We start from the raw sequence: 10,370 nt of genomic DNA, 5'->3' as shown, positions 1-10,370 counted from the left end.
TGTACACTGGTTCATTTGGTTTTTCTCTCTTTTTCATTGCCACTTCTCTCTCCTTTTGGCTTTCATTGCTTCAGGCTGGATTCAATTTCTGGTTTTTCCTCATCGTCTGTCTCCTCTAGTCTTTAACCATCCCCCATCACACACATGCTGTTCTCCTTTACTTCTCGATTTCTCCCCGTTGTTCTCTTCTCTGAATTTCTCCTTGTCAGTCCCCTTTTTCCTTATACAGATGGATGGGTGATGGGTTTTCATTTTGCAAAATCTCATCTTGATGGAATTTTTGCTCTTTCTGGTCCCAGGATGGTTCTTATCCAGGTTCCATTGCATCTGAACCAGGGTAGGGTGCCTGGGTGAGGGAAGAATAAGATCTAAGGTTCCAGCTTGGGCCCATTGCTTTATTCCTGGGATGCGCACAGACCAAAGTTCTGAGGAGAGGAACATCTCCATTTCCCTCCACACTGCTCTGGCAGCTTCTGAGGAGTGGCATCCGTCCCCTGCAGCAGTTCTTTCCCTGACTTGTTCTTGGGATGGGTTCAGACGGCCTGTGCTCAGTGTCAAGATTTGGGGCTCTCTGCGCCTACATTAGACACTGTCTGGATTGTTTTACAGATCAGGGGGCTACCCCATCTACCTCCCCCCACTCCTGATAAAACAGACCAGAACCTCCCCAATGCCATTTCCTTTTCAATCACCGTCTCTCTTTTCTTTCTGGCTCAGCAAAGTTGCAAAGACCCTAAAGCCGCAACAAGAGCCAATTTCCAGCAAGAACCTGGCTCTCAGTTCACTCAGGAGAATTACACCAGCCTGCAAGAATTAGAAGGGAAAAAAAAACCCAGCTGAAATCTAAGACTCCTTCAGTGCTTCCCACTAGGATCGGGGAAGGTCCGAGTCCAAAGGAAGCCAGGGTAATTAATTAGAGCTATATGAGACCAGCTTCCTTCCCCACCCTGCACATCAACAAAAGAGACCAGCCAAGGCTGGATTTGTTTCCCCCATGGAATAGGTTCTGGGTGTCACTCATGGGAACAGAAAACCTGAGGTAGAATCTGCATGCTGCCTGGGTAAACAGCTGCCTTTCACAACTCTGCCCCAACTCCTTGGTATTACAGAAGCTACTATACTCTGGCCCTGAGGGGATGGAGAAAGCATCTCCAGAGGGCTCTGCATGCTGACCTCCCTGTAGGCAAGCACATCTGGTATCCTGGCTGAGAGTTGCTGTGTTCTAGGACAACAGGGGGGTAGCCGAGTTAGCCTGTTATAGAAAAAAAAAACAGCAAGCAAATGGTCTAGTAGCACTTTATAGACTAACAAAACATGTAGATGGGATCATGAGCTTTCGTGGGCACAGCCCACAAGCCTATTCAGTAGAGTAGCCCCTTATCTTTCAGGGCTAAGCATGGCCAAGAAGCCAGGCAGGGGACTGGCACCAGAGAGGAAGCATAGAATGAGTTAAACCTATCTGGCCCCCATTGCTTCAAAAATTTATGAAGTGGCCCCCTTTTAAAAATTATTGCCCACCCCTACATTAGTCCCATGTTCCATATGTAGCACTGAGGCGCTGAGTGACTAGAACATGTCCGCACTATAGACTTCAGTTGACAGGCCTCACCCAGAACACTTCAACCACCTGAAAAGGGCTCCCAGGAGCAGGAGGGAAGGGCCAGTTGCATGGGATTCTCATCTCCCTGAATGGAGAGCCAGGAGGGCACAGCCCAGCGGGGAGCAGGCAGCCAGGGACAGCCAGGATCTAGTTGTCCAGCTTTCTTGACAAGGCAGCCAACAACAGGTATAAGCAAAGCTGTATCTGTGTAGGCACTGCACTACACCTCTTGTGGAGATGGAGGTATGTCGGTGTAATAAGACACTTACCTTAGTGAGACAAGGCAGTAGTGTGTACATAGACATAATTAGGTCGGCGCAAGCTAGCTTATGTCTACCCAACCATATAGCATAGATCTGGCCAAAGTGACTTGTCCAAGATCACATATGAATGCTCTCATGCAGCAAGGAATTGAATCAGGGTCATCCTAACCTAGTGTCTTAACTATTGGGTCATCCTTCCACTCTAGAAAGTGAGACTCTCATGCACCATTGGCTCCTTCTGCACACACACACCCCATAGCAAGTTCCTATGCCTTCTCCTGTTCCTGGCCCTTTTGCTTCTAATGATACACTTCCAGGATTCACCTGAAAGCACAAACTGCTGACGGGATCAGACCAGATTCAAGAAGAGCTGGTAGGGAAATGAAATGTCCATCCTGCAGGGAATTCTAACATCTTACCATTTCCTTCTAGCCTGAATTAGGATGACAAAATTCAAAAATTTCAGAATTTACCATGGCTAGGAAATCCTAAAATATTTCATTTCAGAAACACTGCAATGTCTATCAGAATATTTCATTTCAAGAATAAGCTTTCAATATGTATATGTACATACTAAAGGTGTAAATGGAGGCAAAGCGAAAAGAGAAGTCAGATACCAAATACTCCATTTCAATTCTGATCATTGGGGCTACGTCTACACTGGCATGATCTTGCGCAAAAACTCTTTAGCGCAAGAGTTCTTGCGTTAAAGTAGTTGTGCAAGAGAGCGTCTACACTGGCATGTGCTTTTGCACAAGAGATGTGCTTTTGTGCAAGAGCATCCATGCCAGTGAAGACGCTCTCTTGCACAAGAAAGCTCTGATGGCCATTTTAACCATAGGGCTTTCTTGCGCAAGAACAGTTGCACAAGAGGGCTTATTCCTGAGTGGGAGCATCATAGTTCTTGTGCAAGGAGCACTGATTTCATATATTAGAATGTCAGTTTACTTGCGCAAAAACACACGGCCAGAGTAGACAGGCAGCAAGTTTTTGCGCAAGAGCGGCCGCTTTGGCGCAAGATTGCACCAGTGTAGAGACAGCCTGAGAGTTTTTCCAGTGTACACAATGCGTTCTTGGAACAGCGTGTTCTGAGACTCTTCTGTTCAAAATCTTTTGACCAGCTCTGGACAATAGCAAAGACAGAAGATGACAGCTAATGGGAGAACCCAGCAGGAGCATCACGGATATCACCATTCCTCCCCTCCATGCTTGTTGCAGGTACAGGGGCTGCTGGGGGCAGGCCCCAGTCAGTCCAATGGATCATGGGCTGGCTGCACACACCATCTCCTGACCTCTCCACAGGTTCCTGGCCTAGCCCCTACCCAAGTAAAGGCAGGGAAGGGGATTCTCACACCAAGGATCTGCCTCCCCCACAAACTGATTTTGTGTTAAAGGGAGTGTCATGATTATGAGGGTTAGCCAGCAGCCTGGGGATTAAGGGGTTAACTACACCTAGCCAGGTGGAGAGACCAATAAGAATGTAGGTGGGACTTTTCAAACTGGGACAGAGGAATTTGGGTTTTTTTCTTTTCTCTTTTTTGTCTCTCTGAGAGTTCTCTGCAGCTACAGAGAGGGACAAGCATGTGTCTCTCTCTCTCCAAGACACCATTCTTCATTTTCTGTAAGTAGGGTAAAGTTTAGGTAGTCTCGTTAGGTTTTATTGTTTTAAGGATTGGGTATGGGATCTGAGATGTTTTGCTTACAAGATGTTTTGGCTTTTCCTTGTAACTAAGTTCTAGGCCCATGGAGTTTCTCCATGAGTATATTTTGTTACCTCCCTATCTAGTCATTATGTTGCAACAGGAATATTGTTGTAATAATAAAAAGTTCTTTCTTTTCTTTTATTAACCTGGCAGTGGTTAATAGTGTGTCCTGATTTTTATTTTAGGGGTGAGATTTCCCAAATGATCTTTCCCCTGGTTTCTTTAGCAACATCTGGGTGGTGGCAGCGGAAGTTTTATTCCCAAGATCTAGGTTTTTAAGATCTTGGGGGAAGTTTTATACCAAAGCCTGGTAGATAAGGCTTTGGGGTACATTTGCTGGCCCCCACTTCTGCATTTATCATGCCGGAGTGGGGAAGGAGCCATGACAGGGAGCATTGTGTTGGTGAAAGATTCCAGATTGACAGCCCTTCAGACTGGATGCATCCACAAAGTAGGTGCAGCCCAGACACAGGCATGACCAGCCTTCCACAAATACCATCCCTCAGAAATGTACCTAATCACTGAGCCAGGTGAGTGTTGACACTGGCTCAGGTTTTGCATGACAGTACTGATTCTCTTAACTCCTGCCAGCTCTTCTCATAGACCCTCTGCTGAAGGTACTGAAGATACAATTGCAAATAGTCAGCATTCAACACTGTGTCATGACACCAGCATATGACATGTCAATAGACTATTGAACGATGACACATTTTGATGCATGAGATGGCTCCATAGCACATGGTGCTAAGGTGTCTTCCTTTGGACTAGGAGAAGGGAGCTCCTTCCCCAGGGCTCCATCAGTCCTTGGCTTGTTTGCTCAGACTGGCGGGGAGGGGGTAAGGATTATGGCTAAAAAGAATATGAATGGCTCAGTGGATCCTTACAGCACACTACATGGAAGTGTCTGACTTTCAGGGTCTATGTACCCATTAACACAGGTATAATCACAGCACCACATCCCATGGGGTTTGGAGGTACACTGTGCTCCACAGCATGGGATAAAACTCTACTTTTTCTGGCATTGTGTGTTTTATTGGGGCCAGCACTCCTGCCTGAAGGAAGCTGCATAGGGAAACTGAGCTCAATTACCCACCCCAAGCCTGCCAAGACTGCAAGGGGCATGAACTGAGATGCTCATGCTCAAAGCAAGGCTCAAGTGACCTTCCCTGTTCCCAGCCAGCGGTGCCCTGAGCCACATCCAATCCCTTCTTGATTAGATGGACAGATTTATCTGATGCAAGAGCATGGGGGAACTAAAAGGGCACACTGTGAGGATTCTGGATGTTCTCTGGGATCCCCTAAAGAGTCTGATTGGGGATCCCAGAGCGTGTGAGCTGCCTCATCCCTTAGGCCTCATGTCTCCTTCTGCCACCCTTGCAAACTGCCTGCACACAAACACCTACAGCTAATTGGAAAGATCCAGGAACTCCATCCCCAGTCCCGCAGAATCTGGAGTAGCCATTCATCTTCTCCCAAGGGAGGGGTGCAGGTCCCTGACTACTTCACATACATTCCTGTAGATGTAAAGCCCATCAGAAAGAGAAACAGACCCTATCCCAGTCTCCTTACCTCAGGTAAGGCAGGCCAAGAATAAACAGCAGTCCAACCACCATAAGATGCCTGATTCTGTCAGTCTCCAGCCTCACACAATGGCAGCTCTCAGACAGCTCTCCATGGAGCAAGGAGATTCCACAAGTAGCTGTCATCCAGCAGCAGCTCCAGAGTTGGTTTACCTGGTTTTCCCCTCACAGCAGAAAGGTCAAGCAGATTTGGCTCCTTATCAAGTGAACAAGGAATATAGGATGGAACACAAGAGATCATCATCTGTCTGTGACTTGGGAAGAAACCCGCAGGCCCTGGGGTTGGCTTCTTTGACTGACATTATCCCTGCCTGAGGTGACTCCAAGGCACTTTAGAACTAGCAGCAGCAATATTTCTCAGTGTCCATCATTCCATAAGCCAGTTGTTTTCACTCATCCTGAGGTGCAGGTGGATGGGCTGCCATCCTGGTTGCTTTCTTCACCTCCTGAGATTAGTCTGCAGTGTCCTGAGGGCACTTTGGCTGTAAAACTGAATCTAGAGGGAAAGGAAGCTGAACACAATCATTATTACAGAGGCGGGAGAAGATTTGGTTAAGCTGGGCCATGCTCTCAGATGTCCTATGTTAGCCTCAAAGCCTTCACCAGCACTTGAGGGCTCCACTCAGCTTGCATTTTATGGGGCAGGCCCATTGCTATGGTGCTGTCTGTCTTGCTGGCAGGGCACTGAAATCCCCAACCACAAGAAGGGGACATCATGCCTTTGAGCAGGGGGGCAGGTTTGGTCCTCTGTCAGAAATCTCTGGAAAGAGCAGCTCTTCGGGAGCTTATAAATATGTGTGGAATATACCAGTGTGGCATGACAAGAGAGGGAGTAGGGAAGACCAAAAGGTTAAATCAAGGGTGGCCAAATACTGCTCACACAAGAGCTACCTGGCCAATTTTCCAAGTGGCCAAGGACCACATCTAACTGTTGTTTCTCAACCTTTTTTTTATATATATAAAGTACTCCCTTAAAAATATATATATATATATATAAGTACACCCAGTATCTACAGTTTTCAGACACAATTTTTTTTTCTATCATTGTACCACATTTGTTTAAACAACTTAATTGTAGCCGAGTGGGCGATATAAAAAGTACAAAAATAATAAAATGCTGTGAAACTTAAAACAAAAATTCAGCTTTCTCCAAATTTCAGTTGTGTTGATGTACCCCCCAGACTTCTCTCAAGTACTCCCAAGAGTACTCCTACCACTGGTTGAGAAACACTGTACTAAATGGAGCACACTGCAGCCAGGATGCCAGTAGCCTTCACTCAGCACCTGATGGTACATTTTATGGTGGGACTTGCGGTGCCTGGGCCACACAAGCAGGTCAGTGGGCCACGTTGCAGAACACCGTTTGCTGATGTTAGTACATCCTGAGCGCTCCTACTCTCTTACCTGCTTTCAAATGCTGGTCTGTGAATATGGGCAGAGACCACCCACAAATCCAGTTGCCAGCAGTAAGAGTCTGAGCCTGCAAGACAGAAAAGGAATTGTGAATTTAAAAGACATGGAGCCCTGCAGCTTTCCTGACAGCAGAGCCCAACACACCCCATCCATTGAATTCAAAGGGGAACATTTGGTCCCTCCTCTAGGCCTAGATTAACTAACATGCTCCTGATGCATTTGCAGAGAGCCCTGTCTCAACAGGGGGAGCAGCCGCCACTGGATTTGGGTGGGTAGCAGTGGATCTAGTGCATGGGATCAGAACATGGTTCAGGTTTGACTTGGCCTGTCCTCCATCATGACTGAAAATGAGGGAGGATCAGAGGTGCCCAGTCCCAGGAAAGGTGGAGGGAGCCCCAAAATTCTTTAATGATCCTCCCCTTTCTTTACTGACTTGCCTCCATCTTCTCCCAGCCACATACTTTCCCTGTCCTTCCTGGTTCTTGTACCACAAATGTTGTTTAACTTACTCTCCTCTTGGCATTTGTGTTCACACTGCAACCAGATTTTGGCACAAGCATTGCACGTATTGCATCCCATGTCTGGCTGGAAGTCTGTAATTTACCACCTGCCACTTCCATCACTTCAGGCAGCAGGACAGACACTTCAGCCCAGCCGGGTTGCACTTCTCAGATGTCAGCCATTGTCTTCCTACACTTCACCGGAGAACGGGTGGCTGGGGAAATGTGAGCAAATGTCTCTGTAAGGAGCCCCTGCCACATTCCTAATCATGTAGTTAGAAGTGCAGCAGGGCCTGACTGTGAAAATCCATCCCAGATCTTACAGGACACCCAAAGCCTGTTGATACAGAACCCTGGGAGTGCTCAGTCAGTTCTGTAGAATACTCCATCTCAGCTGGAGTTAACAGATAAAGCTGCTAGTTCTTTGCATTAATACTGAATCTTAGGGAATTAATACCAGACTTCCTGTGACCTACACGTTCCTTGCAAGCTCCAGGAAACCATACCCTTAGTCAAGCCATTAGGAGTTGCCTTAAAGCTTTTTCCAGCTGGAAAATGCACTGGGATGCATCATCCCCAATCAGAATGATTATCATTTCCATGAGCGTATGCTACTCTCTGTACCACTGATAGATTCCTGAGCACAGCTCAATAGGGCCGCCTCCCACAGGTCACTGCAGAGACCTCTGAATAAATGTGGTTTTCTTTCTGTTGTTGGTGTCTAGAATATTAGCAATAGTACTGGCAGGAAGGATGCAGTGGAACTGTGGGTGAAGGTGGCATTCCTGATGGCAGTGTCAGCATTGTAGGGATGGTGGGAGGTATAATAAGAACATAAAAACAGCCATACTGGGTCAGAGACTATAGCCAATGCTATGTGTCCCTGAGAGCATGAACAGAACAGTTAATCATCAATTGATCCATCTCCTGGTGCCCATTCCCAGCTTCTGACAAACAGAATAGCCACTGATGGACCTCTCCTTCATGAATTTATTCTAGCTCCTTTTTTAACCCAGTTATAGTCTTGGAATTCACAAAATCCTCTGGCAAGGAGTTCCATGGGTTGATGGTGTGTTGCATGAAAAATACTTCCTTTTGTTTGTTTTAAACCTGTTACCTATTGATTTCATTTGGTGACCCCCTAGTTCTCGTGTTATGGAAAGGAGTGAATAACTCATCTTGATTCACTTTTTTGGTGCTGATGGATTGTGACCCAGTGGGGATGTTGATAGATGAAATGCTGGTGCCAGCTGACTGGGAAGGCTAGTGTGATGGGCTGAAGCATGGATGCCTTCGATAATAGTGGAGACAACTGGCCAAGGTGACGTTAGAGGTGTTTCCCTTAGCATTGTTCACTGTGGCTCCAACATTATGGGCAGCTGGGATGTGGAAGGTCTCAAAGGTAGAGTGGGTGGAAAGTGAGTTAATCGTGGCTTTGGTGAGGACTTCCTGGCCGGAGAAGGTCATCTTATTGGTATGCTGTTGTAGCCACTTCAGTCCCAGGATCTGAGAGACAAGGTGGGTGAGGTAACATCTTTTACTGAGTTTTCTGTTGGTGAGAGAGACAAGCTTTTGAGTCCACAAGCTCTTCTTCAGGTCTTGTAATCAGAAGCGGGGTCAATAAAAGTATTCTTAGTAATGTTCCAGTGTAGATGCCCTACCACATCCCCTGTACACAAGGCTCCTCTCTAATCCCCCTCCCTCTCCATCCATTGAGCTCTTACTCCAGCTGAGAGACAGGGAAGCAGCCTCTGAGTAACCTAGTGCCAGCAACACTCTGGGAATTACCTCCCTCTTTGGCAGCCATTTGCACAGGGCATTCAATTGGCACCTTCCTTCCAGAACCCTTCAGAAATCCAGCAGCACAAAGGAGCCCCTGAACTTTGTGGCTATGCTCCTATGTGTACCATTGCCTAAACAAATGAATGTTCAGATGGGCCCATGAAAAATAGTCAACCAGTACACTGCAGTTATTACTCTAATTACTCGGCCTATGGGACTAGTTGCATACCACGGCAGGTCTAATGGATCTTCCAGGTTCTTCCTTATGCAAGCTTGGAAACCAGGTGGAGCTTGGCTGGTGCAGCATATAAGAGGCTTTGCGTGTGGGAAAGCCACATGGCCGTAACCAGTGGAACCTGTTATTTGTTCTGGAGATACCTCAGGGAAAACAAGGATAAACTTCTTAATCCTCACTGCAGCAGCAGCTGGCCCAGGCAAGATTTATTAGATGGCATTTTTATTATATAATCTAATGCAGTTTGGGTTTTCCTAATGCTTCTTTTTGAGCTAAAGTGGAAACATTCAAAGAGGGGGCTGGACATGTTAGTAAAAGTGGATGCTGGGGTGGGGGAAATGGGCAGAGACAGGAGGGCTAGGCCAGCTACAGTATATCTAAGGGGAGGGAAATGAGGCCCTCAACACCACAAAGACTTGAATGAAGCAGAAAGAGGAAGGCAGAGACAAGGGACATTGAATGTCAGTGTTAACTGAAGATTAGAAAAGCATTTTAGGTCAGTTGCTGCACACAGGTTGCTATGGTGACCCATTCAACCTTTATGCAGCCAACATTCAAGGCACCACAGTCTGTCAGTCCCTCCCAGTGAAGTGAGAGATTCCCCCCCAGCCCCCAGGTGATTGAGGGCTGGGGGCAGTGAGGGCCTCCACCTGCTGGAGCAGAAGCCAGCTACAGCTGGGCATGCAGCCAGAACTGTGGGGCACTCCTACCATGGGTCTGTGTTGTCCAACAAAGAATCCTCACCTGCCTTTGGGGCCCTTGCCAGGGCCAGAGGAGCTGAAGAATAAAACAAAGAAAGGAGAAGCCCTCAGGAGGGCTTTGTCCCTGTGACACAGCTGTCAGGAGTCATTGCTCAGAGCAGTCTCACATACCAGCCCTTGCACTAAATAACATTGAGAGATTTGCCTTCATTCTCCTCTCTTGCTGCTGCTTCTGGAGGATCTGGTTTATCCTTGCAGATACAGGCCAGCCCACACTCCCTCCGTCTGGGGAGAGATGTTAGATCCCCGGCGTAGCCAATGCCTGGCCATCACATGGAGACTGCATGCCAGGGCTGCGTGATGGGACGACCAAGGCACAGGGCAGTGGATGAATGTGTCAACATTCCAACTCTTGCAGGCATACGTTCAGTCAAGTCAGGTGCCTGGCAGGGTGGCCGCTGAGCTTTTCAGTGTGATCAGGCTGCATCTGTGCATGACAGGGCTGGTTACAGGTCTGCATGCAGGGCCACTGGCAGAGTTTGTCAGAAATGCCCAGCACCCGCCCACACTGTGCCTGACGCCAAGCAGCTCTG

Source organism: Pelodiscus sinensis, chromosome 13, assembly GCF_049634645.1.
Source record: "Pelodiscus sinensis isolate JC-2024 chromosome 13, ASM4963464v1, whole genome shotgun sequence".
NCBI classification, from domain to species: Eukaryota; Metazoa; Chordata; order Testudines; family Trionychidae; genus Pelodiscus; species Pelodiscus sinensis.
Note: the sequence above shows the minus strand (reverse complement) of the source record.